The following is a 25,961-nucleotide window of genomic DNA, read 5'->3' on the forward strand; positions in this document are numbered from 1 at the left end:
CCATTACTCACCTCTGTACCTCCAATCCATCACTTATCTCTGCACCCCCCCATTCCATTACTCACCTCTGTACCCTCAATCCATCACTTATCTCTGCACCCCCCCCCATTCCATTACTCACCTCTGTACCCCCAATCCATCACTTATGTCTGCACCCCCCCCATTCCATTACTCACGTCTGTACCCTCAATCCATCACTTATCTCTGCACCCCCCCCCCCCCATTCCATTACTCACCTCTGTACCCCCAATCCATCACTTATCTCTGCACCCCCCCATTCCATTACTCACCTCTGTATCCCCAATCCATCACTTATCTCTGAATCCCCCCCATTCCATTACTCACCTCTGTACCCTCAATCCATCACTTATCTCTACCCCCCCATTCCATTACTCACCTCTGTACCCTCAATCCATCACTTATCTCTGAATCCCCCCCATTCCATTACTCACCTCTGTACCCCCAATCCATCACTTATCTCTGCACCCCCCCATTCCATTACTCACCTCTGTACCTCCAATCCATCACTTATCTCTGCACCCCCCATTCCATTAATCACTTCTGTACCCCCAATCCATCACTTATCTCTGCACCCCCCCATTCCATTACTCACCTCTGTACCCTCAATCCATCACTTACCTCTGCACCCCCCCATTCCATTACTCACCTATGTACCCCCAATCCATCACTTATCTCTGCACCCCCCCATTCCATTACTCACCTCTATACCCCAAATCCATCAATTATCTCTGCACCCCCCCCCCATACCATTACTCACCTCTGTAACCCCAATCCATGACTTATCTCTACACCCCCCCCCCCATTCCATTACTCACCTCTGTACCTCCAATCCATCACTTATCTCTGCACCCCCCCATTCCATTACTCACCTCTGTACCCTCAATCCATCACTTATCTCTGCACCCCCCCATTCCATTACTCACCTCTGTACCCCCAATCCATCACTTATCTCTGCACCCCCCCATTCCATTACTCACGTCTGTACCCTCAATCCATCACTTATCTCTGCACCCCCCCCATTCCATTACTCACCTCTGTACCCTCAATCCATCACTTATCTCTGCACCCCCTCATTCCATTACTCACGTCTGTACCCTCAATCTATCACTTATCTCTGCACCCCCCATTCCATTACTCACCTCTGTACCCCCAATCCATCACTTATCTCTGCACCCCCCCCATTCCATTACTCACCTCTTTACCTCCAATCCATCACTTATCTCTGCACCCCCCCCATTCCATTACTCACCTCTGTACCCCCAATCCATCACTTATCTCTGCACCTCCCCATTCCATTACTCACCTCTGTACCCCCAATCCATCACTTATCTCTGCACCCCCCCATTCCATTACTCACCTCTGTATCCCCAATCAATCGCTTATCTCTGCACCCCCCCATTCCATTACTCACCTCTGTACCCCCAATCCATCACTTATCTCTGCACCCCCCCGTTCCATTACTCACCTCTGTACCCCCAATCCATCACTTATCTCTGCACCCCCCCATTCCACCACTCATCTCTATAACTACCCCTCCCTTATTCCAACACTGACCTCTAGAGGCATCTTCCCATCAGTTGGGGGTCTCTCTCCCCCTCCCCCTCCATGGACTTTCACTGCCCTCCCTTCTCTCCCTGTCATCTCACCCCAACAAAGTGTACAGAAGGATACGAAATAGTTAAAATACTGCAAAATACCTCCCAACACCCACCCTGTCCTCATACAGTACAGCAGATATATTCCATCATCTCCATCCTCTATTCTATCATCATCTCTATCCTATGTGTGTATTCTACAAACGTCTCCATCCTCTGTATTCCACCATCATCTCCATCCTCTATGTGTATTCTACCATCATCTCCATCCTCTGTATTCTACCATTGTGTGCATCATCTGTATTCTTCTATCGCCACCATCCTCAGTATTTTATCATAATCTCTATTCTCTGTATTCTACCATTGTCTCCATCCTCTGTACTCTACCATCATATCCATCCTATTTATTCTTCCATTGTCTCCATCCTCTGTATTCTACCGTCATCTCCATCCTCTGTATTCTACCATCATCTTCATCCTCTGTATTCTACCATCACCTCCATCCTCTGTATTCTATCATCGTCTACATCATCTGTATTCTTCCATCGCCACCATCCTCAGTATTTTACCATAATCTCCATTCTCTGTATTCTACCATTGTCTCCATCCTCTGTACTCTACCATCATATCCATCCTCTGTATTCTTCCATCGTCTCCATCCTCTGTAATCTACCATCATCTCCATCCTCTGTATTTTACCATCATCTTCATCTTCTGTTTTCTACCATCACCCCCATCTTCTATGTATATTCTACCATTATCTCTATCCTCTGTACTCTACCATCGTCTCCATCCTCTGTGTGCATTCTACCATCATCTCCATCCTCTGTACTCTACCATCATCTTCATCTTCTATGTGTATTGTACCATCATCTTTATCCTCTGTATTCTATCATCATCTCCATCCTCTGTATTCTACCATCATCTACATCCTCTGTATTCTACTATCATCTCCATCCTCTGTATTCTATCATCATCTCCATCCTCTGTATTCTATCATTGTCTCTATCCTCTGTATTCTACTATCATCTCCATCCTCTATGTGTATTCTACCATCATCTCCATCCTCTGTAGTCTGTCATTGTCTCCATCCTCTGTAGTCTATCTTCATATCCATCCTCTGTATTCTACCATCCTCTCCATCCTCTGTATTCTACCATTATCTCCATCCTCTGTAGTCTGTCATTGTCTCCATCCTCTGTAGTCTATCTTCATATCCATCCTCTGTATTCTACCATCCTCTCCATCCTCTGTATTCTACCATTATCTCCATCCTCTGTAGTCCGCCATGGTCTCCATCCTCTGTAGTCTACGATCGTCTCCATCCTCTGTAGTCTACCATCATCTCCATCCTCTGTATTCTACCATCGTCTCCACTTACTCCTATCTCATTCATAAAAGGTGCCAAGTGGTGCCATGACGTCACTGCAAGCCTGCCTTCATCCCCCCGTCAAGCGAGGCCGAAGCCAGCCCATGTGCAGTTCCGAAGCCAGCCCACGCCCATATATGGGAAGACATTTATGGACAGTTTGTAAATCGGCTGGAATTTCCAAGCTGACTATTATGTTACGGTTGGCGGCCCAGGTGCTCAGGTGCCGTATTCTCACACAAAAAATGTGTTTATTCTGTGCTCCGGGCCATCGACCAACACCCGCAAGAGAGCCAGGGGCTTATCTACCACGAGGCAAACAAGGCGTTTGCCTAGGGCGGCAATTTTTAGGGGGGCGACACCCCCCCCCCAAAGAAGGGACCTTGTGAGCAGCGGCGGATGCAAGGCCGCCATCAGAGGGGTACCTTCGGTACTCTTTCAGGGGAGTAGGATCGATGTGGGGAGGGCAGTTGCAGAGCGATGGGGAGAGAGGGAAGAGAGAGACAGGGGGGAGAGAGGGGGAAGAGAGATAGAGAGGTGAGAGAGGGAGGAGAGAGAGGGAACAGAGAGAGAGAGAGGGAATAGAGAGAGGGGGGGAATAGAGAGAGAGGGAAGAGAGAGGGAGAAGAGAGGGGGGAGAGAGAGTGGAAAGAGAGAGGGGGAAGAGAGAGAGGGAAGAGAGAAGGGGGAGGGGGAAGATAGAGGGGGAGAGAGGGGGGAAGAGAGAAGGAAGAGAGATAGAGGGATGAGAGAGGGAAGAGAGAGAGGGGGAAGACAGAGAGAGAGAGAGAGGGAGGAGAGAGGGGGGGAGAGTGGGAGGGGGAGATAGAGAGGGGGGAGAGGGGAAAGAGAGGGAGAGGGAGAAGAGAGAGAGGGAAGAGAGGGGGGGATAGAGAGGGAGGAGAGAGAGGGGGAGAGGGGAGAGAGAGAGGGGGGGAGAGAGAGGGGGGGAAGAGAGAGGGAGAAGAGAGAGAGAAGGGGGAAGAGAGAGAGAGGGAAGATAGGAAGAGGGGGGAGAGGGAAGAGAGGAAGAGGGAGGAAGAGAGAGGGGGAAGAGAGAGAGGGAGGGGGGAAGAGAGAGAGGGAAGGGAAGGGAAAGAGAGAAGAGAAAGGGAGAGAAAGAGAATCATATATACATACACACACTTATTGACTCTCGTTCTCTCATGGGGGGGGGGGGGGGCACAAAATTTTCTTGTTGCCCAGAGCAGTAGAAAATCTGAATACACCACTGAAGACAGCAACTCGGCAGACAACATACCTTTCTATTTCTAGAAGCATTGAAACTCCCCCAGGTAATAGGCTGGTCTGTAGGACGGCTCTCTGTTCCTTTTTACTTCACGTCCACAAAAGGACCCATTATGAGGCCGATTTATTAAAGGCAAATAGACTGTGCACTTTGCAGTTGCTCCAGAGTTTAGTAAATGAGGTAAAGCTTTACTTTACAAAGAATACCCAATCACATGCAGGGAAATTTTTTAAAATTGATTGGATGGCGGCTCATCAACAGAGCTTGTGCTCCTTTATTGAGCTCTGGAGCAACTGTACTTGCAAAGTGCACAGTCTATTTGCCTTTCAATAAATCAGCCCCTATTCCTGCAAGATATGAAAAATTTATAATTTTCAATTACATACAAATTAGGAAGCACAATACAGCATACATACAAACCAGTTTTATTAAGTGTCTATGCTATGATTCAATGATCCCGGCAGCCTCATTCATTATATTCCATGTATTATGAGTAGAATCTTGGGGGGAGAGGGTTGTTGAGCTCTAACTAGGCTTTCTTTGTTGTAGTTGGGTTACATCACAGTTATCGTACACCTGCTGGAGGTGGAGCCCAGTGAGAGCCGAGACCCACGGCTGCTGGCTGCATCTATATCAGCCTTTCCCAGCCATTTCAACACAGAGGAACCCTTGAAATAGGTTTCTGGTCCCCAGGAACCTCTTCTAAAAATGACTGGATCTACTGGATCTGTGTGATGGTCAGTGAGAACAATGCTCCTTACACTTGTGGTCATTGGGGAGAATTACGAAATTACAGATAGCGAAAAAGCTCAATGGTGTCAGTGGGAACTTATCTGAGAGGCAGAAATTGTTCATTGCTCAAGGAACCCCTGGCAACCTCTGGAGAAACCCTAGTTGAGGAACCTTTGAAATAGCTTTCCGGTCTTCAGGAACCTCTGCTAAAAATGACTAGATCTACATCTCATGATACCTCTGTGTGATGGTCAGTGGGAAGAATGTTCCTCACACTTGTGGTCATTGAGAAGAATTACCCCCTTACAGATAGCTAAAAAGATCAATGGTGTCAGTGGGAACTTATCTGAGAGGCTGAAATTGTTCATTGCTCAAGGCAACCTGTCAACCTCTGGAGAAACCCTAGTTGAGGAACCTTTGAAACAGCTTTCCATTCTCTGGGAACCTCTGCTAAAAATGTCTAGATCTACATCTCATGATACCTCTGTGTGATGGTCAGTGGGAAGAATGTTCCTTGCACTTGTGGTCATTGGGAAGAATCGCTTCAGCTAAAAAGATCAGTGGTGTCAGTGGGAACTTACCTGAGAGGCAGAAATTGTTCATTGTTCAAGGCAACCTGGCAACCTCTGGAGGAACCCTAGTTGAGGAACCCTGATCTGTACCATATAACCAGCAGGTCCTTGACAGATGTCATCTGGAAAGGAAGTGTTGTCTCATCTGATCCTCGCCCCCTGGTCCGCAGAGGGGGGGGTCACCTGCAAGAAGACACGTCAAGTGCTCAAGGTTTTCCTCTAGAATATCATCCATGATGCCATCACCTACACCAAGAGGAAGACCGTCACCACCATAGATGTCGTCTATGCTATCAAACAACAGGCACATGCTCTCTATGGATTCAGAGGGTAAATCCTGATAACCTGCCCACCTTCTCATACAAAGGTCTGTTGATTGATCATCTCAATGTACTTTTCTATATTTCTCCTGTTATTAGAATGATTTCCGATCATTATTACAGTTGAAATACTACAACAATGTGGAAGGGATTGCAATGTGTAGCCGGCTAACAATTTTGGAAGGCTTGTACTTGCAATATTATTTGATATTGATTATTATTTATAGCTATATATTGAGTCACATGTTTACTGGAGCACATATTTAGATATCACTTATCTAGGGAAGGTGCAACCAGTTTATTTATATATTTATTTTGATTGTGGGCTGAGGGAGCACTGTCCTTTGGTTGAAGCCACACATTTTAACTAGTTTTCATTTCTTTTTCATCTAAGGGAAAGTGGCCCTGTGATAGCAGGGGATCAGGGGCGGACTGACCATTTGGAAACTCGGGCACTGCCCGAGGGCCCGGGGTCAGTAGGGGGCCCCATGAGATGCCCCTGGTACCTTTTCCATAGGTTTTTTTTAGTTTGGGCAAGGACACAGGGGTCCCATGATCCCCTATTGCCCGGGGGCCCCATGAGTTGTCAGTCCGCCCCTGCACGGGATAATACATATTATTAATCTTCAGTTTGCATTGGACCTGAACATAAAATCTAAATCCAAAAGGCAATATTTCCAGATGAAAAGGGAAGCTTTATAACCCCAGTCTATGAATGTCTCCTGACCCATGTCCCCACTCTTCAACGACTGTCTGCAATCTCTGACTATCTCCTTTACCATGCCTGCAATCTCTGACCATCTTCTGTATTATGTCTGCAGTCTTTAACCATCTCCTTTACCATGCCTGCAGTCTCTGACCATCTCTTGTATCATCTCTGCAGTCCTTGGCCATCTTCTATATTATGTCCACAGTCTCTGACCATCTCCTTTACCATGCCTGCAATCTCTGACCATCTTCTATATTACAGTTGTGTCCAAAATTATTCAACCCCCAATGCTGTAAAGGGGTTTAGGGACTATAGTGTACATTTGGAATTGTATTCAGAATCAAATCCTACAAGGACGTTGTAACTACCCAAATGCAACTAAAATGACATCAATTGTTTATGTAATACAGTAGTAAATGGTTCTTATGTGGTTTCTTCATTGCCACAATTATTCAACCCCTTAAAGACTACCACTCTGAAGAACAGAGGTTCATACAGGTGCTTTCCATCAGGTATTGAAAACACCTGTGGATGTCACCGAGCAGCAATCAAGCATAATAAGCACCAATTAGGCAGCTTTAAAATGACTGTGATACTCAGCTCCTTCTAGACATTTACTGGTGTGGTTACAAACATGGTGAAGGCAAGAGAATGGTCCAGGAAGACAAGAGAAGAGGTGATTTCTCTTCACAGGAAGGGCAATGGCTATAAGAAGATTGCAAAGATGTTAAACATACCAAGAGACACCTTAGGAAGCATCATTCGCAAATTCAAGGCAAAGGGCACTGTTGAAACGCTACCTGGTCGTGGCAGAAAGAAGATGCTGACTTCGACTGCTGTGCGCTACCTGAAGCGTAGAGTGGAGAGAAGTCCCCGTGTGACTGCTGAGGAACTGAGAAAAGATTTGTCAGATGTGGGTACAGAAGTTTCAGCCCAGACAATAAGACGCACACTGCGTAATGAAGGCCTCCGTGCCAGAACTCCCAGGCGTACCCCCTTGCTGTCTCCAAAGAATAAGAAGAGTCGACTGCAGTATGCCAAAAGCCATGTGGACAAACCACAAAAGTTGTGGGATAGTGTTCTGTGGACTGATGAAACAAAATTAGAACTGTTTGGGCCCATGGATCAACGCTATGTTTGGAGGAGGAAGAACAAGGCCTATGATGAAAAGAACACCTTGCCTACTGTGAAGCATGGTGGAGGGTCAATCATGCTTTGGGGCTGTTTTGCTTCTGCAGGTACAGGGAAGCTTCAGCGTGTGCAAGGTACCATGAATTCTCTTCAGTACCAGGAGATATTGGATGGAAACGTGATGCAGTCCGTCACACACCTGAGGCTTGGGAGACGTTGGACCTTTCAACAGGACAATGATCCCAAGCATACCTCCAAGTCCACTAGAGCATGGTTGCAGAGGAAAGGCTGGAACATTTTGGAGTGGCCATCGCAGTCACCAGACTTAAATCCGATTGAGAACCTCTGGTGGGACTTAAAGAAAGCAGTTGCAGTGCGCAAGCCTAAGAATGTGACTGAACTGGAGGCCTTTGCCCATGAAGAATGGGCGAAGATACCCGTAGATCGCTGCAAGACACTTGTGTCAAGCTATGCTTCACGTTTAAAAGCTGTTATAACTGTAAAAGGATGCTGTACTAAGTACTAAGATTGAATGTCACTTGGGGGTTGAATAAAACTGATAATGCTGTGAGCACAGAAAAGACATTTGTGGTTATTTCATTATAACTGTTATGTTATATTTGTCTGACCTACAAGTGCCTCTTTAATGTAAATGTAAGCAAGATGACTGAATGATCAAAAGCAATGTCAAACTGGCCAAAACACTCAATTTCAGTGGGGGTTGAATAATTTTGGACACAACTGTATGTCCACAATCTCTGACCATCTCCTTTACCATGCTTGCAATCTCTGACCGTCTTCTATATTATGTCCATAATCTCTGACCATCTCCTTTACCATGGCTGCAATCTCTGACCATCTTCTATATTATGTCTGCAGTCTTTAACCATCTCCTTTACCATGCCTGCAGTCTCTTACCATCTCTTGTATCATCTCTTCAGTCCTTGAACATCTTCTATAATATGTCTGCAGTCTCTAACCATCTCCTTTACCATACCTGCAGTCTCTGACCATCTCTTGTAGCATCTCTGCAGTCCTTGACCATCTCCTATATTATGTCCACAGTCTCTAACTATCTCTGGTATTCTGTATGCAGTCTCTGACCATCTCCTGTACCATGCCCGCAGTCTCTGACCATCTCTTGTATCATGTCTGCAATCTCTGACCATCTCCTATATAATGTCAAAAGTCCCTGATTATCTCTTGTATCATGTTTGCAGCCCCTGACTATCTCTTGTATCATGTCTGCAGTCTCTTACTATCTCCTGTATCATGTCTGCAGTCTCTGACTGTCTCCTGTATCATATCTGCAGTCTCTGACCATCTCCTGTGTCATGTCTGCAGTCTTTAACCATCTCTTGTATCATCCCATAGTCTTTGACTATATCCTGTTGTGAGTCTGCTGTCTCTGATAATGAATATTCACTGAATTTTATGTGTGACCCATTGGTAATGTTGGGGGACACATGAGCCTCCCCCCTTCCCATATCAAGGAAGACGACATAAGATATCAGTTTAGTGCTCGTTGTATGAGAAGGTGGGTGGCCCTTAAAAGGGCCTTTGGGTAGATGATGTGGGTAGGTGGTATCAGAATTTATCAGGAAATATGGAGAGTGTGCCCCTGTCGTTTGAGAGCATAGGCGATATCCATGGCGGTGACGGTCTTCCTCCTGGCGTACTCGGTGTAGGGGAGGGCATCACAGATGACATTCTGAAGGAAAATCTTGAGCACTCTGCGGATCTCTTCATAGATCAGTCCAGAGATGCGGGTGACACCCGCTTTGCGGGCCAAACGTCGGATGGCATATTTACTGATACCCTGGATGCCCTCCTGGACCACCCTCCTGTGACACCCAGCGCTTCCTTTCCCCAGGCCATTTCCTTTTCTACCACAACCAGACATCGTCAGATGAAGGAAGAGTGAAGGAGGAAGAGCGAAGAACTGTCACTAAGCCTCCGCCACTGTCCTTTATATCACTTTACCCCCCCCCCCCCCTCCCCTCCCCACCGAGTGACTTCTCAACTGATATTCACTTTGAATGTTCTGTATTTTGTGATCAGTTCTAGAACCTGATTGTCGCAGGAACAAAAGTTCTGATGTTTGATTCCTTCTCTGTGTTTGTTGGTGGAGCAGACAGATCATATTCACTATCTGTGGGGGAGATTTACTAAAACTGGACAGTACAAAATCTGGTGCAGCTCTGCATAGAAACCAATCAGCTTCCAGTTTTCTTGTTGAAGTTTAACTGAACAAGCTGAATTTAGAAGCTGATTGGCTGCCATGCACAGCTGCACCAGATTTTGCACTCTCCAGTTTTAGTAAATCTTCCCAATGTGTGTGTGCTGTCCACAGGGCTGGGACAAGGGGCAGCCCTGGGCATTGTGGTATCATGTGGGGGGGGGGGGGGTGCCTTGAAGAGATTGTGGGCAGTGGATTTGTGTTTGGAGTTATGAATTGTTCTAGGAGGGGAAATAGGGGGGGGGGGTACTAGGAGTTGTGATTTGGGGGGATTTGTGTTGGGAGGAGAGATGGGGAAAGAGGCAGTGATGTCCCTAGGGTTGGTGTCACCCGGTGCGGTGATACTTGGTGACACCCCCTCCGACGATCCCCGCAGAATGGATCGGATCTGCAGACTGAGCATAATGGATCGGACTCTAATCCATTATGCTCAATCCGCAGATGCGATCCATCCTGCGGGGATCGTTGACTTTCTTTACAACTTACCTTTTCTTGGAGCGGGTCCGGTGTCACCCCGTATAGGTTGCATACCAACGATCCCCGCAGGATTGTCGGCATGCAACCTATACGGGGTGATACCGGACCTGCTCCAAGAAAAGGTAAGTTGTAAAGAAAGCCGACGATCCCCGCAGGATGGATCGGATCCATCCTGCGGGGATCGTCAGCTGGCTTTACAACGTACCTTTTTGTGGAGCGGGTCACCCCGTTCGGTCGATGTCACCTGGTGTGGACCGCACCTGCCTTGGGACGCCTCTGGAAAGAGGGTTTGTGCTAGGAAGGGGGATTTGGGAGCTTTGTGCCAGAAGAGGTTGCAGAGTGGGGGGGATTTGTGCTAGGAGGGGAATTTTTTTTTTGGGTGGTGGGGATTTGTGCTAGCTGGGATGATTGGGGGTTTTTGTGCTTTGGGGGGGGGGAGGGGTGGGCTAGGAGGGGGCATGGGGGGAATTTGTGCTGGGGGGCTAGAGTGGGGGGGGGGGTGGATGTGTACTGGGAGGGGAAACTTGAGGGGTAGAGGATTTGTGCTAGGAGAAGTGACTTTTTTGGGGGGTTGGTTTGTACTGGGGGATTTGTGGAGAGATAATATTTGAACTGGGGGGGGGGAGTGCAAAAATTTGTTCTAGGAGGTGGGATTTCAGCCAGGGGGGCAGGTTTGTCCTTGAAGGAGGGGGTGTATGCAGATATATAATAAAGTGCAGCGCTAATAATGAAGAAATATATAAAATGATCCAAATAAATGAGAAATACATAAATGATCCTCACTTAGACCTGCACAGACTGTCACTTTTGGATCACTTATATATTTCTCATTTATTTGGATCATTTTATATATTTATTCATTATTAGCGCTGCACTTTATTATATATTTACTATTTTGAGGGTTTTATTGGTTACCTTTAGTGCAATAGCTGCTACCCTTTGAAGCGCTTACTTTTATATTACATTTTTTACTGGGTGTATGCAGATACTGACTCTCATTTCCAGAGATGTCCAGACAATTGGCTGGACATCTGGGGGTTGCGTTAGGTAGGTACAGGGGGTTGCGTAGGTATGTTCTGCTCCTACCTGGCACTCTGTACCTGGGCTGTACACCTTCTGATGTGTACCCTGCATACAGTCTGAAGGGTTCTACTGTCAGACCTCATATCCTCCTCATTCCCACAATTCACAGATCTCTCCATGTCGCCCTTCAGGTTGTCTCTTCCAGGGCATCTCTCTCTCTCTCACTGATGTCTCTGCACCATGCGGGGAACGAGCCCTTGGGGCGAGAAGAATTCCGGCGGGTAATTTGAAAGTAGCAACTCTGAACCATATAGGCGTGTTCCATTATCAGCCAATAGGAACAATTATTTCCTGTAATATGAGTTCAAATTTGATCTGACATTGGAGCTCTAAGTCGAATGAAATAGTTTCAGTTTGAGGAATTTAGCGGTGAGTAGATGATCACATTGGAATGACAGCGATCAGAGGAGAATGATGGGCTGTGACATTTCCTGTAAAACAACTCACCTGTATTAGAAGTCTGAGTGTGATGAAGAAGACATGGGGCTGATTTGCTGAAGACAAACAGACTTTCCAAAGTGCAGTTGCTCCAGAGCTTAGTAAATGAGCCGAAGCTCTGATGACTCCCATCATCCAATCATGTGAAAGCAAATATGCTGTCTTTTTTTACTTTCCTTGTATGTGATTGGGTAGTCTATGCAAAATGAAGCTTTATCACATTTAATAAGCTTTGGAGCAAATGCACAAAGTATATGCAGCTGGCAGCTGTGGGTTCAGCCAGGACCGTGGATAAGGGGGTACCACTAGTCCACCTGTATGGGGCCCAGGCCAGCAAGGGGGCCCAGCTAAGTGACTCAGATGTGGGCAGGGATGGTGATCAGCACATTAAGGGGGCAACTACTGGAATCGATCCCCTGTATGACTCTCTCTCTGGAGCATCTGAAAGCTGTATTCTTCTCTCCCTCCTGCTGGTTTTCAGCTGCAGCAGAGAGAGCCATACAGGGGATTGGTTCCAGCAATTGCCCCCCCACCCACTATGATGATCACCCTCACTGTGCACATCTGATTCACCCAGCTGCCTGGGCCCCCACAGTGCCGGCTTCCCTCCTCTCCTTCCCACTGGCAGCTGCAAGCACACAATAGGATCCTTCAGGATAGAGAGTGGGGGAAGGGGTCCAATAATTATGTCACATTAATCAGTCCCTTCCTTTCCTGAATGATCACAATGAATGGTTGGTACTGCTCCCTTACTGTGTTCATTCATAAGTGAAGTATGGTAAATTGTGTTTTTTTTTTCTTTTTTTGAAGGGAGCCCTTTCAGGTTGGCTGTATGGGGCCCTGTGGTTTCTAACAGCAGCCCTAGGTTCAACTCCCACTGCGCTCCCACTCCAGCAGGTGGGGGGTTAACTGTGTTGTGTGACCCCTTCCACAAACAAAAAAGACAGAGAACTGGCATCTCCCCATGTTGTGCAATGTGCAGCAGCACACTTGGGGCCCCTGTATACACACCCATGGATGATACCATACTACCTAAAGGTCATAAAAATTTATATATACATATATATATAATTAAATTGGGCCTTTGACAGCTGTCATCTGGGGAGGAAGGGGTGTCTCATCCAATACTGCTGCTCCCCCTTCTCCTCCACATCACAAGATCTACACCTCTATATAAATCTTTGCCGCAGCTCTAGAGCTTGGATGTGGACGAGATTGGGGGGAGCAGCAGGGGGAGAGGATCAGATGAGACATCCTTTCCTCCCCAGATGACAGCTGTCAAGGGCCTGATGGTTACATAGTATAGATGTGGCTGGAAGCTGTGGGGTTCGGCAACCACTGAGCTCCACCTCCAGCAGGCATGAGGTTAATTGTGATGTGTTGCCCCTTCCACAGAGAAAAAAGACAGAGAACTAGTGTCTCCCCATAATGTGCAATGTGTAAGGGTACAATGGGTTCCCACCCACCCCTCCCTTGGGGTCCCTGTACACCCACACATTGGACCCATGGATGATACCCAACTACCTAAAGGTCATAAAAGTTATTTTTTTTTAATCCAAGACTTTTTTTATTGAAAGAAAGAAAAGCAATGAACAATCATTCGGAGGTATACATGTAGTGTCATGCATCTAAAAAAAAACAGTTCAAATATACGAGAGCCCATTGCTGGGGATAACCAATGCCGTAACAACTGACATCTTGCAAAGTAAAAAAACATAAAACAAAACATAAAAAAAGAAAGGAAAAATAAACAACAACAACAGCAGGTGGGTACCTAAACCTTAGTCTAGGGATAAATTAGCTGTTATGTCTCACATTTGCAAAAGTCTATCCATTATTAATCTTGAAAGGGCCAATCCAGGTGCATCTAACCAGTTCTGCCAAATAAGCTGAAATATACGCAAAGCGTTACGGTAATGGTAGGCAAGTTGTTCCCTCAAGAGGAGAGAATTAACATATTCCACTCATTGTTTCTTAGAAGGCGTTATACTAGACAGCCAATATCTAGCTATCAGTTTTCTCGCCAGATACGAGAGACGAATAACCAATATATACGTTCTCGGGGAATATAATTCAGGATCTAGCGCCCCCCAATAGACACACTAGTGGATCAGATGGAATGGGAATTTGGGTGAGGGAAGATACAATGCACAGAACTTCCTCTCAGTATCTTGTAAGTTTTGGGCATCTCCAAATCATGTGGATAAAGTTTCCTCTATGTACAGTACATTTAGGGCATAATGGCGTATCTCTCCTACCCCATTCAAACAATCTAACAGGTGTCCGGTACTCCCTGTGAAGGGTAAATACATTGCATCCAGAAAGTATTCCTAGCGCTTAACGTTTGCCACATTTTGTTATGTTACAGCCTTATTCCAAAATTTTTTTTTCCTCAACATTCTACAAACAATATTCCATAATGACAACATGAAAGAAGTTTGTTTTGAAATCTTTGCAATTTATTGAAAATAAAAAATGAAAAAAAAAAAACACATGTACATAAGTATTCACAGCCTTTGCCATGACACTCAAAATTGAGCTCTGGTGCATCCTGTTCCCACTGATCATCCTTGAGATGTTTCCACAACTTGATTGGAGTCCACCTGTGGGAAATTCAGTTGATTGGACATGATTAGGAAAGGCATAAACCTGTCTATATAAGGTGCCACAGTTAACAGTGCATGGGTAAGCTGTCTCTTTGCTGGACGGCTGTCTCTTTGCTAGACGGGTTGTCTCTTTGCTGGATGGGTTGTCCCTTTGCTGGACATGTTGTCTCTTTGCTGGACAGGTTGTCTCTTTGCTGGATGGGTTGTCTCTTTGCTGGTTGAGCTGTAGAATGTTGAGCAAAGAGATAGCTCAACCAGCAAAGAGACAGCCCATCCAGCAAAGAGACAGCCCATCCAGCAAAGAGACAGCCCAACCCACAGCCGTTACAGATCTGTCACAGTGTGCCTGTGGGTGAAGAAGAGAGGCCACTGTCCCTTCAGTGCAGCAGCTGGCCGAGGAGGTGTCCCTGCTGCTTATCTTATGCTCGGCTCTTCCTGCTTGTCTTCAGCAGCTCCTCCTGTCGGCTCTGCTTTGGGCATCAAATTTGGTGCATACCACCCCAGTGCATGGACCAAACTTGATATTTCTAAACAAATACAAGCCAATTTTGCCAATAGATTACATATAAATGTGAAATGGTGAAAAAGTCCATAAATAAAGTGACAATCCTTGCAGCTTCTTATATCTGTCCCAAACCAAAGCAGAGATAAGAATGTGACTGTAAACTTCACCACGTGCTCACAGAAGTATAGTGTGGATTGCTCACTCACCAGATCCTTTGACCTCAGTTACGGTGGTCAAATACGCCTTTGGTCTTATAGGGGACCACACTCTCTCGGTATATTCCATATTACTCCCCTTCAGCATTTCATTAGTGATAGCCAAGTATAAAGGATCACAATTTTCTTCCAATATGATGCTTTATAGATATTCCTCCCACGGAAATGCAGCCGACCATTAAATGAATCAAACAAGTAAATAACTTTCTAAGTGTAGTATTTTAATTAAGAGAAATGGTTACATGGAAATACTATATTGCACTCACATGTAAAGGTGCCTATAGACTGGCACCAGTGTCTCCAGCTTGTAAAATTCTAATATGGCCGCCATGCACTCCAAGGCTCGTGTCACTCTGCTGGGACGTTCCCGGAAGTGACATCATGACGCTCAGACATACTTTTCACCCAACGAGACCCCTGCCATAGGAAAAAATAACAGATCGGTGCAGTGTGTATGGGGGGGAATGGAAGACTCCAATGTACAATGTATCTATAGACATCTTCTACTCACAACCGATTATTTGTTATAATGAAAAGTCTCTCCCAGGGGCGGACTGACAACTCATGGGACACCTGGGCAATACAGGATCATGGGGCTCCTGTGTCCTTGCCCAAACTCAAAAAAGCTTATGAAAAAGGTACCAGGGGCATCTCATGGGGCCCCCTACTGACCCCGGGCCCTCGGGCAGTGCCCGAGTTTCCAAATGGTCAGTCCGCCCCTGGTCTCTCCTGATTCTAATCGGCGGTAATCTGCCAGGATTTTACTGTCATTTATAAATCACCTAACTGATCATTCCAACGTGCTTTTCCTTCAGCCAGAGATCTCCTTTTAGATCCCCCCATTGCACCCCCATGTACAGTGGGGATCAAAGTTTGGGCACCCCAGCTAAAAATTTGTATAAATGTGCATAAAGAAGCCAAGGAAAGATGGAAAAATCTCCAAAAGGCATCAAATTACAGATTAGACATTCTTATAATATGTCAACAAAAGTTAGATTTTATTTCCATCATTTACACTTTCAAAATAACAGAAAACAAAAAAATGGCGTCTGCAAAAGTTTGGGCACCCTGCAGAGTTAATATCTTGTACTGCCCCCTTTGGCAAGTATCACAGCTTGTAAACGCTTTTTGTAGCCAGCCAAGAGTCTTTCAATTCTTGTTTGAGGTATCTTTGCCCATTCTTCCTTACAAAAGTCTTCCAGTTCTTTGAGACTTCTGGGCTGTCTGTCACGCACTGCTCTTTTAAGGTCTATCCATAGATTTTCAATTATGTTGAGGTCAGGAGATTGTGAAGGCCATGGCAAAACCTTCAGTTTACGCCTCTTGATGTAATCCCCGTGGATTTCGAGGTGTGTTTAGGATCATTATCCATTTGTAGAAGCCATCCTCTCTTTAACGTCAGCTTTTTCACAGATGGCATCAAGTTACCATCCAAAATTTGCTGAAATTTTATTGAATCCATTTTTCCTTCTACTCGTGAGATGTTCCCTGTGCCACTGGCTGCAACACAACCCCAAAGCATGATTGATCCAACCCCATGCTTAACAGTTGGACAGAGGTTCTTTTCATTAAATTCTGTGCCCCTTCTTCTCCAAACGTACCTTTGCTCATTCCGGCCAAAAAGTTCAATTTTAACCTCATCGGTCCACAGAACTTGTTTCCAAAATGCATCAGGCTTATCTATATGTTCATTTGCAAAGTTCAAATGATGATTTTTGTGGTGAGGATGTAGAAGAGGTTTTCTTCTGATGACTCTTCCATGAAGACCATATTTGTACAAGTATCTCTTTATAGTGGAATAGTGTACCACAACTCCAGTGTCTGCCAGATCTTTCTGGAGGGATTGTGCAGTCAAACGTGGGTTTTGAATTGTTTTTCTCACAATCCTGCGAGCTGTTCTGTCTGATATTTTTCTTGGTCTTCCAGATCTTGCTTTAACTTCCACTGTTCCTGATGACTGCCATTTCTTAATTAAATTCCGAACAGAGGATATTGACATCTGAAAACGCTTTGCTATCTTCTTATAGCCTTCTCCAGCTTTGTGAGCGTCAACTATTTTCAGTTTCAGTTTTCTAGACAACTGCTTAGAAGAACCCATGGTGCTGATTGTTGGGGCAAGGTCAGATGAGTCTGGGCATTTAAAACGTTTGAGATTGACATCACCTGGTCTTCCCAGACGATGACTGAGAACAATCCACGACACTGGCAGGTCTCAGCTTGGCAAAGGGGGCAGTGCATGCTATAAATTCTGCAGGGTGCCCAAACTTTTGCAGACGCCATTTTTTTGTTTTCTGTTATTTTGAAAGTGTAAATGATGGAAATAAAATCTAACTTTTGTTGACATATTATAAGAATGTCTAATCTGTAATTTGATGCCTTTTGGAGATTTTTCCATCTTTCCTTGGCTTCTTTATGCACATTAATACAAATTTTTAGCTGGGGTGCCCAAACTTTCGATCCCCACTGTACATGTATGACATTCTAGAAAGATAAATCAGGGTTCTGTGGGATCTCAGGGAATGAAGACGAATGACACTGACAAATTTCCGACAACATGGGGTAGGTTTACTAAAACTGGAGCACTCAGAATCTGGTACAGCTGTGCATGGGAGCCAATCAGCTTCTAACTTCAGCTTGTTCAATTAAGCTTTGGAAATAAAACCTGGAAGCTGATTGGTTTCTATGCACTCTCCAGTTTTAGTGAAAAAAAACCCCAGAGGACATGAGAAGCACAGCCCTTGTCCTCCAATAGATGGGGAGTGGTTTGGAGGAAATACAGTATTTGAACCTGAATACTGACAGAAGTGACGTCATAATGTATACTTGGAGGCAGATCTATAAATCTCCTAGATTGTAAGTTCCGAGGATCAGGCCCTCCTATCCCTCTTGTATTGAACTGTATTTTTGCTGTATTGTCTCCCATTATATTGTAAAGCGCTGAGCAAACTGTTGGCGCTATATAAATCCTGTATAATAATAATAATAATAATAATAAATTGAACTTCCACGATGCGGGTAGAGCAATATAATGGGGCTGAATCTTCCTAAGGCCTCGTTCACACTCTACGTACAGAAAAACCGATGGAAACTGACACGCAGATTTCACTTGCAGAGACATCGGTTTCCATTAGTTGTCAAGCTCACATCAATGAATTTTATACACATTGCAGATTCCTGCGCAAAAAAAAATCTGCATGTGATACCAGTATTGTGGTGTGAACAGCAGGAGTTTATCTACCACGAGGCAAACAAGGCGTTTGCCTTGGGCAGCATTTTTAATCAAAGTGGCACTGCCCGCCGAAGGACGGGACATGCGTGGCATGGTAGCAGATGACTGAGGATGGAGACCAGGTGAGCAGGGTTGCTGATAAGGGGGTACCAGCCCACAAGCACATTTGCAGCTGATCTGGACAAGGGCGTATCTACCATGAGGCAAACAAGGCGTTTGCCTTGGGCAGCATTTTTCAGGGAGGTGGCGCTGCTCCACGGAAAAAAGAACACATGTTGCACGGTGGCAGGTGACTGCGGATGGAGACCAGGTGAACAGGGTTGCTGATAACATCCCCCGCAGCTATCACCTTTTGTATCACCTCCCCCTTCCTTTAGATTGTAAGCTCTACGAGCAGGGCCCTCACATTCCTTCTGTACTGAAATGTATTGTAAATGTACTATCTCCCTTATATTGTAAAGCGCTGTGCAAACTGTTGGCGCTATATAAATCCTGTATAGTAATAATAATAATAAGGGGGTACCAGCCAACAAGCACATTTGCAGCTGACTTGGACAAAGGCATATCTACCGCAAGGCAAACAAGGCGTTTGCCTTGGGTGGCATTTTTCTGGGAGGTGGCGCCACCTCACGGAAAAAAGGAGACATATTGCACGGTGGCAGGCAACTGAGGATGGAGACCAAGTGAGCAGGGTTGCTGATAAGGGGGTACCAGCTGACAAGTACATTTTCAGCTGATCTGGATTGGGGTGTATCTACCATGAAGCAAACAAGGCCTTTGCCTTGGGCAGCATTTTTAATCGAGGTGGTGCTGCCCCCCGAAAGAAGGGACATGCGTGGCATAGTGGCAGGTGACTGAGGATGGAGACCAGGTGAGCAGGGTTGCTGATAAGGGGGTACCAGCCGATAAGCCCATTTGCAGCTGATCTGGACAGGGGCGTATCTACCGCGAGGCAAACAAGGCGTTTGCCTTGGGAAGAATTTTTCATCTCTCTCTCTCTCAGCACAAAACCAAACTACACCACTGGTGAACAGGACACATAGAGAACAATTGATTTCGTTGTGCCCTTGCAGACCGTGTGCAGAATATCTGACGTCTCTCTGCACCATGCGATGAACGAGCCCTTAAGGCGAGGAGAATTCCGGCGGGTAATTTGAAAGTATCAACTCTGAACCATATAGGCGTGGTCCATTATCAGCCAATAGGAACAATTATTTCCTGTAATACGAGTTCTCTGACATTGGAGCTCTAAGTTGAATGAAATAGTTTCAGTTTGAGGAATTTAGCGGTGAGTAGATGATCACATTGGAATGACAGTGATCAGAGGAGAATGATGGGCTGTGACATTTCCTGTAAAACAACTCACCTGTATTAGAAGTCTGAGTGTGATGAAGAAGACATGGGCTGACTTGCTGAAGACAATTAGACGTTGCACTTTGCAAATGTAGCTGCACCAGTGCTTAGTAAATGAGCAGAAGCTCTGATGACATCCATCATCCAATCATGTGAAAGCAAATATGCTGTGTTTTTTTTATTCTCCTTGCACATGATCGGGTTTACATTGAAAAATTGAGCTTTACCTCATATACTAAGCTCTAGAGCAACTGCACTTGCAGAGTGCACAGTCTATTTGCCTTCAGTAAATCAACACCACACTGTTCACATTTAGAGCAATCTATACCTGACAGTATTATTAAAATGTATCAAAGTTTTATTAAAGAAAATATATAACTTAATTAGAGAACAGGAAACAAAATCAGATATTTCAAGTTCTTTCTAAATAGATGTGGGAAAGGACAAGGGGTGGGCAGGAGGGGGCAGTTGCCCCATGCGTAGTGGTATACTGTAGGGATGGGGGCGACATGTGGTGAGCTCATTCTGCCTACAAGGCTGACAGGAGTAGTGACAGCAGCATCACCACTCCTGTCAGCCCAGCACTGGAAGCGGCCAGAAGAGCAATAGAGAGCCTGGAGCAGGTGAGGGCTGTGCTCTCTCTCCCTCCTGTGAACACAGCTGCTAGGCCGGCTTCTTACAGAAACACCCACCCTCATCTTTCTTCTGTCATCTCACATCCCCTGGCTACCTCCTTCCTACACTGCATCTGGCCCAGCAGCAAATATTTGTGGGGGGGAGTAAACAAACCCAGCAGAGTCCCCATCTGTCAGTGCACCTGTACTAAAAAGCCAACAGCACTACCATCTGTATTGCCCCTGTCAGACAGCAGCCTCTGGGATCACTTTCAATACCTTCACACCCATTAATTATATATGAAAGGGCCTGAATGTAAACAAAACCATTCATATGAATATAGAAAGCTGAAGTGAGGACAATGGTGACTAGTATGGGGAGAGAGCTGTCCAGAACCCAGGGCAAGGTTGCAGAATTGTACCCCCTCCCCCACTATTAATATATGCCATAGAATTGGTGTACCACCCTACATCTATTCTTTGCCCCCTTGCTTCTCTGTGCCCAGGGCAGCTGTCTCTCCTGCCCACCCCTTGTCCCGGCCCTGATGGTGACCGACCAATATACTCCCTACAGAGGTTAGAAGTATGAATGGTTTTGAATGGTTTATGAACTCAAATTCATAAATCTAATTATGTATATATATATAAAAAATGACTTTTATGACCTTTAGGTAGTGGGGTATCATTCATGGATGTGTATACAGGGACCCCAAGTGAGGGGGGGAATCCCCTGGGTCCTTACACATTGCACAACATGGGGAGATGCCAATTCTCTGTCTTTTTTGTCTGTGGAAGGGGCCACACATCACAGCTAACCCCCCCACATGCTGGAGGTGTAGCCCAGTGGGATCTGAACCCCACATCTGCCAGCTGCATATACTGTGTAACCAATGGGCCTTTGACAGCTGTCATCTGGGGAGGAAGGGGTATCTCATCCAATAGTGCTGCTCCCCCATCTCCTCCACATCACAAGATCTACACCTCTATATAAAGCTTTGCTGCAGCTCTAGAGCTTGGATGTGGAGGAGATTGGGGGGAGCAGCAGGGGGAGAGGATCAGATGAGACATCCTTTCCTTTCCAGATGACAGCTGTCAAGGGCCTGATGTAATATCATCAGCACATCTAACTCTACATCTAAAGAACAGCTAGCAGCTAACATGAACCTAATTAAACAGTGATCTAATTAACAGTAAGCTAATCAACAGCCAGGCACCCAGACCAACCAGTAGCCCACCCCAGACAGTCTGGCAACAAGTCCACAGCCCTGGATACACAAAGTACATTACACATACTGTCTTTTAGGTGTTTTGCTTTCAATTGTGTAATCTGTCTGGTAGAAAGTCATCATAAGACAAAACAATGTTCCAGTAGTCTGAAAAAGTGTAATTAATTTATTTTCATAACTTTCTTGAGGGAGATTGTTGATAAATATTTCTGTCCGGAGTGGAGGAGCTTCTCTAACCCAGTCTGCATGAGGGCCATCATATTTCCTCTGACCATTACCTGTCCAAAGTCAATATTACACCTTTCCATCCACTCCAGAAGGGAAGCTTTATTGTCTTTATTCAGAGAATTAATCCAATCCTCGCCCTCAGCATTCATCACGTTGTTGCTCATCATTAGAGGATGATCTGCTCTCTCCATGAGATCAGAGGCTGAACTGAACTTTTTTCCATGCTCTGACTGGGAGAAGCAGACAAAATCCCTGGTCTCCTCCATGGGCCATAATCAGTGGCTAGAAGACTAACCTCTAGTCCTCTTCATAAGCCCCTGTCCCAGTTGGGTTTGTCACACTCCTGACCTTGCACTCTGTGTTACTTATTCCTGACCCATGTACTCGGTGTTGTATACTCCTGATGACTGAATTTTAGGTTAATTACTCCTGACCCCTGCATTATGTGTTACATACTACTGGTCTCTGCAATACCTACTATCAACCTCTGCACTCTGTGTTACTTACTCCTGACCTCTGCAATACACTACTACATACTACTGGCCTCTGCAATCTGTGTTACTGACTCCTAATCTTGCACTTTGTGTTACTTACTCCTGACCCCAGCACTGTACAATACCTACTAATAACCTCTGCACTCTGTGTTACTTACTCTTGACCTCTGCAATATGTGATGATCGTGGCATCAGACCCCAGCCCTTCTCACCAAACTCATGACCAAAGGACTAGCCAATCTAAAACCACGCTGTCACGTGCGTAACAATGCCGCGCCCAGCTGCACCCTGCACAAAGATTTTCCAGCTAATGGACCACAACCTGTGTGCCGGCAGCCTGGGAGCGATTGTAATTGGGTCAGGTTAATTACGCAATTAACCCTTCACACTGCCACCACCTCCTTTTTGTACAGAGAAAGAGGAAACTCGGCAATATCAGCAATAACACTATGATGTTTGAATAATCCTCAGTATACCACTGTCACCGCAGGCAGAGATATACCGAAGTTTAAAACACACAGTAGCGCTTTTCAGGGGTACTTAGTTTGCATTAAAGAGCTTTAGAAGCAGTTCAACACTTTCAAAAAATAAGATTTATTACTAAAAGGTCAAAAGGGTGCAATAAAAATATTTACAGAAAAAGATGTAGCCAATATATATAAATATACAGAGAGCAATAGCACAGCACAGAGATAACAGAAAGACGTTTAGAGGGATAAAGTACTTGCCGTCAGCCTTGGGTTAAGCAGATCAGGTTTCAGAGTCAAAAGGATGCCTTATATCCCAACGTTAGTTCCAATGTTAAAAAGGGAGAAACTTCCACTTCACTTAACTCAGCTTAGCTTTTTCTAGGAATTCCACAGGGTGTCTCCCTGAAGCAGAGAACCAATCGCCTCATTTGGGCGGGTGTTGCAGGCGGAGACCCAAGCTATGACCAAAAACCCCTCTTAGCTTATATTATGGTTCATAACTTACCCTGGATACATATAACATTCTATCCACGAGTAGATTAATGCGCAGAATCTTCTGCTAAACCTTTACATATGAAATATGAGATATCTTCTTGGATGGTTAAGGAGATATAATTTCCTGCTCTCCTGTATATGCCAGCTAGGGGGTGTAATATACCAGGCGACTTGTCTTAAAGTGAACCGTCCGAATATGTGCTCCATGTTTGTGTAAGTCTTTCCTATTTGGAGATATAAAATTATATGGAAAACTGGGTCTGTTTTACAACTCCATGGAATGTCTTTTGAAGCTCAGTGAGGGCTCGGTTTATGTTTTTATAATCCCTTTCCAAGCAAGAGTTTCCTAGACAGAGGGGCACCAGCTAGTGAGGTTTATAGCCATGACGCCCTCCCAATGAGGCCTGTTGCCTTTTGAACTCAGTAAACACCCACAGACCACATTCCTGAGGGAGGGGGAAAATCGGAGGAGGGAGACTGATTTGGGAGCAGAGAGATACAATATGGAAGATTCTTAACAAGATGGATGACCGCTTCCATCTCGGTGTGCACGATTGCTACACAATACATACTACTGGCCTCTGCAATCTGTGTTACTGACTCCTGATCTTGCACTTTGTGTTACTTACTCCTGACCCCAGCACTGTGCAATACCTACTAATAACCTGTGAACTCTGTGTTACTTACTCCTGACCTCTGCAATACACACTACTGACCTCTAAGCTCTGTTTGTCGGGGGACTTGTGTTGCTGGAAAGAGATTTACTTTTGAGGAAGGAGTCTATTGTTGCTGGCTGCTGGGGTGGACCTATTGTTGCTGAGGGGTATTTAGTTGTAACAAAGTCTTTTGTTGCTAGGGGGAATTGTTGTTCGGGGATCTATTGTTGTTGAGGGATTTATTGCTGCTGGGGGGAAGTATTTTTGCTGGCTGCAGGGGATCTATTTTACTGCATTTCTTGTTATTAAAAAATTCCTTAAAAATGACTTATCACAAAATGATATTTTGTACTGTTTTCTCTAAAAGGGCAGTACTTGGAGGTGGGTAATGGGTGGAACCAAGGGATGGTGCTCCGAGGTGGGTGGGAGTCAGAGACAAGAGGTGACTCAAAAGGGTGGAGTACCCACACCTATTCTCTGAGAAAAAAAGCCCTGATATAGAGTGATTTGATAGATGGTGTGTCCTCCTATTATATAGTTTTGGTAAATCTAAAGGAGATCATACAGAGATTGTACAATCAGATTGTATAGTGTATGGCCACATTTATCCTCCTCATTGACTTACCTTTACATAGGCTATCCCCCCTCCAGTCCATCATGAATACTGCTGCCAGGCTTATTCACCTTACAAACTGTTCAGTGTCTGCTACCCCTCTCTGCCAATCCCTCCACTGACCTCCATTCAGTGTCCTCCATCCCTCTCTGCCAATCCCTCCACTGACCTCCACTCAGTGTCCTCCACCCCTCTCTGCCAATCCCTCCACTGACCTCCATTCAGTGTCCTCCATCCCTCTCTGCCAATCCCTCCATTGGCCTCCACTCAGTGTCCTCCACCCCTCTCTGCCAATCCCTCCACTGGCCTCCACTCAGTGTCCTCCACCCCTCTCTGCCAATCCCTCCACTGGCCTCCACTCAGTGTCCTCCACCTTCTCTGCCAATCCCTCCACTGGCTTCCACTCAGTGTCCTCCACCCCTCTCTCCCAATCCCTCCACTGGCTTCCACTCGCCCAACAAATAAAATTCAAAATACTAACAACAACTTACAAATCCATCCACAACTCTGCCCCCAGCTACATCACCAACCTGGTCTCAAGATATCAACCAAATCGCTCTCTCTTCGATCCTCCAAAGACCTTCTGCTCTCTAGTTCCCATGTCACCTCCTCCCATGCTCACCTCCAGGACTTCTCCCGAGCTTCCCCCATCCTATGGAACTCCATACCCCAATCTGTTTGGCTGTCTCCTAATCTATCCACCTTTAGACGATCCCTGACACCTCTCTCTTTAAAGAAGCATATCCTGCTTCTACCTAGTAAACCGCCTTTTATTTCCTCCATCAGCTCAACCCCCCCCCTTCCCCCACACACACACACACACACACAGCTATTACCTTTGGTATCACTCAACCCTTCCTCCTAGATTGTAAGCTCTAACAAACCAGGCCCTCTGTTTGCTATTGTACCAAATTGTATTGTAACTGTGATGTCCGCCTTCATTTTGTAAAGCACTGCGCAAACTGTTGGCGCTATATAAATCCTGTATAATAATAATAGCAATAACTAGAAAAGCTACAATTTCTGGGGAAATTGTGTGAAGTGTTCTACAACTCACACTCTAGCTTTTGTCACTCTGCTGCCTGCTCACACACCTGGGTTCCTATGGCAACTCACTCTACAGCAAGGGCAGAGAAGAGCGGTTAAAAACAAACTGCTCCAACTTGCTCTCTTCATTGGCGGTTGCCATCTTCAAACGGTTGTAGTTTAACAATTATAAATCCTACACTGAAGAGCTTTATATTGTGAGAATCACAAGACCCAGACCTACATTTTGATGCATAGTGTGTCTCTGAAATATTAAAAATGAAGGCACAGTCGCA

At 45.5% G+C, this 25,961-nt stretch overlaps 1 protein-coding gene across 1 annotated transcript in view; it reads left to right on the plus strand.

The window, feature by feature from the left end:
* The first annotated feature begins 4,886 nt into the window (after nt 1–4,886).
* LOC149466129 (uncharacterized) overlaps nt 4,887–25,961 on the plus strand; it is a 40,629-nt gene continuing 19,554 nt past the window's right edge. Inside the window, exon 1 of the mRNA XM_089672805.1 lies at nt 4,887–5,905. The gene's annotated coding sequence lies outside the window, so the exon portion shown is untranslated. The remainder of the gene's footprint in view (nt 5,906–25,961) is intronic.

The sequence above is a fragment of the Staurois parvus genome, unplaced genomic scaffold (assembly GCF_062004578.1).
Source record: "Staurois parvus isolate SC_StPar_1 unplaced genomic scaffold, SC_StPar_1.0 ptg000132l, whole genome shotgun sequence".
Classification (NCBI taxonomy): domain Eukaryota; kingdom Metazoa; phylum Chordata; class Amphibia; order Anura; family Ranidae; genus Staurois; species Staurois parvus.